Below are 8,642 nucleotides of genomic sequence, written 5' to 3' on the forward strand. Positions count from 1 at the left end.
TGAAAGACACTTGCACACAATTCCACTCACCAAAGATAATCAGAGTTAAAATAATGGGAATAAGAAATGCTTTTTCATCAAAGGTCTGAGCGGGTGTGTTAATTTTTGGCAAAATGAGATTATATGATGTCTATGACTTTTTATCTTTTTGTTCAATAATATACCTTAACCATATTTCCGTATCCTTTAATACGCATTGAAATCACAATTTTGGATAACTGCCAGTGTTCCAATATATGGATATACCACAACTTGAGCAGCCAACTCCCTGTGATGGGACACCATGGCTATTTCCCATTTTATTGCCAACAATGTTATGAGAAATCACTGAGCATTCATCTTTTCACACTTGTCTAAATTATTTCCTTGGGATAAAGACTTGGGAATAAATTTACCAATTGGAATAGTAGGTGAAATCCCCAGGCATTTGACATCATTGCCAAATTACCTTCCGGGTAGTTGGTACCTAATTGTGTCCCCAGCAGCAATGACAGCACTTTCCCTACCTCCCCCACCCCAACCAGATATTATCATTGTAAATATTTTCCAGTTTGAAAAAGAAAAGGGTGTCTCACTGTTACTTCTACATTTCTAATATTATTTATGAGGTTAAACAGGTTTTGTGTGTGTGCGTGCGTGTGCGTAGTGACTATTTTGCTTTTGGATACATTGTGTAGCAGTTGAGTATAGGCTTTGGAATTAGGATGTTTGGTCCATTTCTGGTTCCAATATTTCCCAGCTCTGTGGCCTTGAGCAAGTTACTCACACACCCTATATTTCCACTTCTTCATTTATAGAATGGGGACACCAATAGTGCCTTCCATACCAGCTTGCTGTGAGGAATAAATAGGGTATATCATATAAAATACCTTAGCATAGTTCCCCGAACATAGTAAATGCTGATGAAATGTTAGAGGTCGTGAGAGAGATTGTCAAAGCATTAATGACATCCACTTGTATCTTCTAGGTTACGTTGGTATGGAGATGAGTCAAGGGCTGCTTTTGTGGACTCAGTCTGGCTTGGTGTAGTTTGACCAGAAGCCGAGAGGTGCCTGAGAAGTTCAATTGTGGGCACAGCTAGAGGCTGGCCTCAGAACCAGACCAGCGTTCTTGCAGAGCCCTGGAATGGGGGGGAACCCAGGGTCTTGCCATACTCTGTTTCTGAGATTAGATAAGAATGGAATTTTCTTTGAACCTGTGTAGGGCTTCTTTCCATCATTTCCTGAAACACCTGCCAATACCTGAACTGAGCCCTACCGTTTAGGGAAGAAACCCTGGCCAAAGAAGAAATTGCATTTGAAGGAAGCAGAAACACTGCTAGCAACAGAAGTCTCCTTGAACAGTAAGAGTCCGTGGGCTCATGGGCAAAGAGGCCAAAGTCCTAGCCTTGCTGACGGCCACAGAGCCCATGTGGCCGTGATTATTTTAAAGACATTTCTTAATCCTGTGAGAACTTTTCATCCATCTGTGTGATTTTCAATGTAAGTGACCAGCTGCTTTAAAATAGCCTAGGCATATGACACGGACACTCAGTACATCTTGAGAAGCAGGAGGGAATTCATTCCCTTGAAACTGCATCTCTGTAGTTTCTGCAGGGTTCACCCCAGAATTCTCTTTCCCCAAATCATCTCATGTTAGTAGGAAAAACTCCTTCCACTCCACGCTTAATCCAAAGAAACGGCACCTTTTCATCCCTGAGCTGCTTTCTTCAGGCTGTCCGTGGTTGCCTTTTTTAGTGCCATTGAAATATGGGTTGGTTTTCACCAGGATTGCAGGTGAATAAGGGAATGAGAAGTTTCAACGCAGATGTAGCATGCCTCGGAATGCAGGTGAGAGAGGACTTCAAGAGATTTTGAACCTGGCTTGACCTTGATTTTCTAGTGCCAACCTAAATGCAATCAATAAGCCAGCCTAGTTAAGAAATGAGTGATTTGGGAGATTCAGGAACACTTCAGACTGGATCAGGTTATTTAGCACAGGTGTTTTAATAATTGTAATACAGTGAAAACCCTCACACTGCTGGGTGGCCCTCAGACTCACAGTGGGTGCCGCCTGCTTGGGCCCGGTTCTGTCCTTGAAGACAAGGGGAATTGGGAGCCTGCAGTAATTTCAAAGCCCGAGCCTCAGACTGAAAGCCGATAGTATTTGAGTTCTGGCAGTCGCTACACCTTTGTCTGGGTTGAGCTTGAAGCCTGTGCTTTCTGGAGGCATTTCTTTGTAGCTGCATTTACAACTAGCACGTTGAAAAAGAGGGCTAGAAGAAGGGAAGGCTACACACTATGTGGGAATCGGAGAGACTCCCGAATGCCACTCACTGCATTTTTTTCCCAGGGAATCTCAGGAGCACATGAAGCACAGGTGGCAACGTGACGGAGGGGAGGGTGAGTGTAAGGGGGGTGATAATTGATGGGGGCCCGGAGTCCAGACCGCAGCTGTCCCCAGGTGCACCCAACTGCATCTGTTCTTCCGCGAGGTACTAGGCAGTAGCAGGTTTTGGATTATTGAAGCAGGGGAAAACAAATCAGGAAAGTTAACAAAGCTCTTGGAGGAGGAAGGTGAGGAGGTGTGATTGCCACATCTGAGGATGGAAGCTTTCAGGAAGGGAATAAATTGCATCGGGGGGTTGGCAGCTAGTATCAGAGACACCTCCCTTTGTATCACCTGTGAACTTTGCGGTTCTGAGAAAGGCGTGCAGGTGGAGGGGGAGGACTCTGTGGCTCCACACTGTCCCACTCTTCTGAGCAAGCTTTGGATTTCATCATGTGGTGAATTTGTGTGAAACGTGGACGGGAATGACAAAACTGAGATCGAGTTGTACCCTTCCTATCTTCATCGTTCTGATTTTCTTTTCTTTTTTCCCCCTCACCACCCCCCCCATCTTTATTGGGACTACAGGAAGGAAATAGAACTATCTGCAGCTACCAGGAACGTTCTCCCAAGCCAGTGTTCCCCCCAAGTCTCCCTGATGCAATGATATTGGTAAAAGAAATAAATTCATTTACTGGATGTGATACTTAATGCAGGCCTGAGTCTGGAGTCCCACTGTCTGTCCTGAGTCAATGAGGAGGAAGGCCAAATTGACAACATTGGAATGATGGGAAACCCAGGCCATTTGTCATCCACAATTCAGATCGTATGATATATTTTGAGATTTCTCCTGACATAGCTTATATTGGAAAAATCTTGAAAGGTCTTCACAATGTAACAGTAAAATCTGACTGTGAGAAAAACTGGTTATTTCTCTCTTTTTTCTTTTATATATATATATATATATATATATAATTTTTCAAAGGCAGTGTTAAGGGTTTACCTGCTTTGATTTATGGGAATATAAAGACATCGTAAGAGAGGTTAGGTCAGAATATAATTGGAAGTTTTCTTACTGTCTCATGTTGCTTCCTACATTAAGTGACTGTGGCAGATAATTTTTTTCATGGAGTAAGTGGCTAGCCATTCAGAGGGAGGGGTGCTGAAGGAGAGGCATGGCAGATCCATGTAGAGGGTATTCTCTGTACCTTGAAAGTGTATGATGAAGGATAAAGTGTCTTGGATGCTAAACAAATTATCACCAAGGGCAAATTCCTCAGGAATTCCTAAAGAATTCTGATAACTCTTAACTATAATATTTGGGCTTGAGTTACTTTTATTCTTCTGCATTACTAAAAGTATATCAATTAGTATATTTAGCATATCCAATATATACTTTTTAGCTGTATAGAGCAAAAATTAAGGGCTTTATTTCAAGAGCAATGAGAACAAAGCAAGTAAAGTCAGTCTATGGGATGCTTTGGAATAAGTGTATTGACTTTAGGTCAAGAAACAACACTTTTGTTGTCAGCGATGCAACCCAGGCAGTTTTGAACATTTGGTACCAATGTTTAAATGGTATTCATGATTGATGCTTTGGTAAACTTACTGAGTCCATCAGATAACATGCTTTTGGCTGCAACTAACAGAATATGCTATTAAAAGTGTATTCAATAATGAGAAGAATTTGTGGGCTCAAAAACAGGAGCATTGGAAACAGACATTTCCAGGATTTATTAAATCAGTGGCCCAGAGATGATACTAATGACCCAGGTTCTTTCTATCTGTCCATTCCCCTACCTTCAATGGGCTGGCATTCCCCCACCCCCCAGGTTTGTTTCTTCAAGGAAATAAGATGGGCTCTGTGGTCTTAGATGCTACATCCTTACATAACCATGAAGAGAGACAGATAAGAGGCAATTTCTCCTTAAGTGTCTTCTTGGTTAATGAGGAAAACTTTTTTTTTCAGAAGCTCCTTTTTTTTTTTAAATATTTTATTTATTGGTCAGAGAGAGAGAGAGAGCACAAGCAGAGGGAGTAGCAGGCAGAGGGAGAAGCAGACTCCCTGCTGAGCAAGGAGCCCGATGCGGGACTCGATCCCAGGACCCCGGGATCATGACCTGAGCTGAAGGCAGGTGCTTAACCGACTGAGCCCCTCAGGCATCCCTTTTAAAAGCTCCTTAGCCGATATCCCTTAGAGTCTCCAGTGTTGTATCACACGCCATTGCCTTAGCCAATCACTTGCAAGAGGAACAGAATTACCGAAAAAAGCTTACACTATTCAAGACATTGTGCATATTAAATTCTGACATAGCTGTTTTCATCCTGGGGCACTTCTATATGCCATATGCATACTTCCTGATCCAAAGAGAAGAAATTTAAAAGACAATTATTATTTGATAATAAAAAGATGTCTTTAAAAAGGTAGGAAAAACTGTATAGTATCATGCACACATAACACCACCACTGTGTTAAACTTTAAACTCCACATAAAAATAGGAAATTTCTATCTTGTGCAATGTATCTCCAGTACATGGAATAGTGCCTGACAAGTACTAAAAGCTCAATCAACATTTGTTGAAGAAATAAATCCTTGCTCCATATCCATTCCAGAGCCCCACTGGGTCCACCACTTGTGTCCTGATTCTCTCATCCATGAACTTCCTTCTAACCCTGGTCCATCCGGAAGTCCTAGTACATTCCTCAGCCAATACCTGAGCCTTATCCATTCCTCACTCCATCACTGACACCCTGCCCATTTCTCTACCCAGCTCCAGTGTAACCTCATTACCTCTCTGAGACTTTTCTATTTATTTCCAAGAGCTGTTGATAGTATCCCAGGAGTCCATGAACATTTCTTGCACAGGTTAAACTCTACGTCCCTTAGAGCTATGTCACCAATGGAGCTGTTTGGGAGAGATACCCCGATAAAGGCCACGGAGGCTGATACTTCCCCTCTAGCAAAAAAATCACAGATGCTCGTACCGAGGGGGCTGTGTCCCAGCTCTCAGATCTCAGACTTGTCCAAGTTGGGCTAGGTTTTCAGTGGTCCTCACGGCCTCGGGATCACACTGTGCTCTTGCCAGAAAAGCCAAGAAGGCTCCCGTTCTCATGGTGGCCCAGTTTCTCATATAAGCAGCAAATAGGTATTCTTCTATTTATTGTCTCCCGGTGCTCTTCATTTTCTTCCCATGAGACGCTGAGCCATGGCCTGAGTCCCTGGGGCCAAGGACTGCCCTTTGTGTCACAGGTCACTATCTGTCCACCCTCTTTTCTCATTTCCTAACGCACGACTGCATGAATTTGCTGGGAACACCAACAACACATTTAGGGTTTTTCCTTTTCTCCCTCCCTGAAAGAACTTCAGTGTTTACTGCAGAAGTACAGAGACCGGTAACAGGCACAAGGTATCAGAAGCACCTGTAGAAAGGACCCAATCCCTGACATCCATGGTTCTCTGATTTGTTAATTTGTGAGCAATGCCGAGCGCCATTAGAGGTGCTGTGGGTGCCCTACACACATCCTCACAGTATTTCCCTCTACAAGCTCCCAAAGCTGCTTATGTAAGCACTTTGAGCTCTCTCCGGAGGGCCCTTCTTTTGGTCCCTGGAGGATGGGTGGCCCAGCCACAGGGCAAACTGGAGACTTCATGTCCCTAGAAGCAGCTCTCAACAGGTACACAAGGAGTTAGCAGACAGTATCCGACCCCTGAGGCCCCTCAGTTGGGATAAGTCTGAGGTGTATTCCAGACTAGTTTTCCACAGATCCCCAGGAGCATTCTCAGTTGTCCACAGTGATTATCTCCTTGAAGTGCACATTTTACTGACTTCTATCTCTCTTTTTCCTTTTTTTGAGGGGGGGAGGAGCAGCAGGAGAGGGAGGGAGAGAATCTTGAGCAGGCTCCACACTGTGGAAATCATGACCCGAGCAGAAATCAAGAGCCAGACTTCAACCGACTGAGCCACCCAGGCGCCCCCTGTCTCTTTTTTTTGGTCTCACTTCTCCTTACCCTTACTAGAGTTTTCTGGGATCATGTTCCAAATATTCTACTTGCACTCAACTCCTTACATCAGAGTCTGGTTCTGGGGGAACTAAATCAAGAGAGTATTAAGCCTATTTGGATTAACTCAAAAAACCCTCACTTTCAAATGTACTTGGATTGATATTGGAGTTGTATCCCCATTATGGACCAAATTCAAGGGAATTCAGAGGAGAATAATTTCTCTGTGTTAGTTTCAGTAAAGGGCATGAGATATTTTGGAGACAAAAAAAAAAAAAAAAGACAATGCGAATGTGAATATTTCCAAGAATAATACCTTGAGTTTTTGTGACATTTTCTCCCTTGTTTATAAGACATATTCCTACAATATAAATGTACAGGAGGTTTTCTTTAAAAATTTTGACTTTCTTATGTAGTGCTTCTGTTGTTGACAGTAACTCCAACTGCCTCTTGTTTGGTACTGAAGTTCATACAACAGACTATGAGCCAAAGTTAGTGATTAACTGTTTTGAAAGAATCTCCCAAAATACATTTGTTTGTAATATGTCTTGCTTTTGTGTCTCAGGTGTAAAATAATTGGCATTTCATGCCCAATTTGCCTTTTGCTAGCGATATGTTATGTACAGTGAGACTTCAGTGTCTTTGTAGGACTCATATTTGGAGTAGTGGTTCAAGGTGTTGCTATAGTCCTCATTTACCTGGAGGAGAGGCTTCTCGTTTGCCATCTCTACTTTCGTCCAGGTCATCATGAAAATGCCCGATTTTCCTTCTGAAGTAGACTGACTCTGTTTTAAATATAACAATTCATAAACTATATTTTATCTTCTCCCTGAGTAACATTCTCTGATAGGAACCTCAACTGTATTTTCCCTTTTGCTGATGTATAATGACATTCTTAAATAATTCTAAGTGGTTTGAATAAGTTAACTCAACTCTGTTGCTTTCTTTTGATGGTATAAGTTGAAGACCAAAGCAGCTTATTTTGACACACTCGGTTTGCTGTGCTTTTATTAATGTATATGTAATTATTTTAAAAATCAATATCTCTTTAAAAATTATTTTAAATGAGGAAATGTACACAACAAGCACCCCAGTTATATACTTGATTCCTGAGCATTAACCTCTGCCTGGCTGTGGGAATGAACTTCTGACTATGGACAGAGGGTTTGCTGAGATCACCTTGCCTCAAACACCTAGATCTTTGACTTGTAAAAAGCCCAGTGTTCCCTTTCGGGCACTTTAGTTGTCATATTTGTGTCAGGCATGGAGTTCTTACTTTCCCTGAACCTGGCTTCTCTGGACCTCCTTCTTGGACTATCGCTGGAGTGAACTTAATCCATGCAGGCACGGGACTCAGTGTCTATCCTTGGTCCCAAGACTCCCCACACCCCACCCACATCAAGGTTCCTTAAAACATTCCTTTTGCTGTGTGCGCCTGACTTTATTGACGATTCAGGGCAATAGAGGTCATCTACCTCACAGAAGCACGATCATTTTATATTAGCATTTTAGCTATCCTTATACATATGTGTAATTTCGATAACCCCCTCCTCCCGGTATTTCAGGGATCACACCTCCCTGCAAGGTGCTCTGTAATCAGGCTGTTGATCTGCTTTCCAGCTTCTTTCCCCCTTCTCATCAATCTCAGCAAAACAAGCTCACATTTACTTCATTTTATTCCAGTGAGGAATTCAGCTGAGCTTTTGTTCTTCACTCCTTGCCTGGGGGTCTTTTCACACCTAAATGGCCTGTTAAGGGATTTTCCTAAACAGAGATAGTTTCCTCCCTAAGAGGAATTCTGGTGCCAGCTCTTAAGATATTAATGGATGTTCCTTGTACCCGGCTATATTGTACAATTTCAAGAGCTCTGTAACTGGTCTTCTCACATTCTGCTCTGCTCCAAACCAGTCTCCCTGTGCTTTTTTTTTTTTTCAAAGATTTTTATTTATTTATTTGAGAGAGAGAGAATGAGAGAGAGAGAGCATGAGAAGGGGCAGGGTCAGAGGAGAAGCAGGCTCCCCGCCGGGCAGAGAGCCCGATGTGGGACTCGATCCTGGGACTCGAGGATCATGACCTGAGCTGAAGACAGATGCCCAACCGACTGAGCCACCCAGGTGCCCCTCTCCCTGTGCTTTTTAAAGGTAAACTTGATGGTGTCACTGATCGTCTTCTCATTGTTCTCATTGCTCTACTGTTCAAAGCTTCCTTCGGGGTGTTGCCTGGGAGAAGGGAGCAGCAGCTTCGGCAAAAACTTGCCCCAGAACCATCTCCCTAGAGAAAAAAAAAAGCGCTTTCATCTGTAGTAAGGCAGCAACAAGTGGGGACTTAATGCACT

The sequence above is a fragment of the Phoca vitulina genome, unplaced genomic scaffold (assembly GCF_004348235.1).
Source record: "Phoca vitulina isolate PV1807 unplaced genomic scaffold, GSC_HSeal_1.0 scaffold10, whole genome shotgun sequence".
Classification (NCBI taxonomy): Eukaryota; Metazoa; Chordata; class Mammalia; order Carnivora; family Phocidae; genus Phoca; species Phoca vitulina.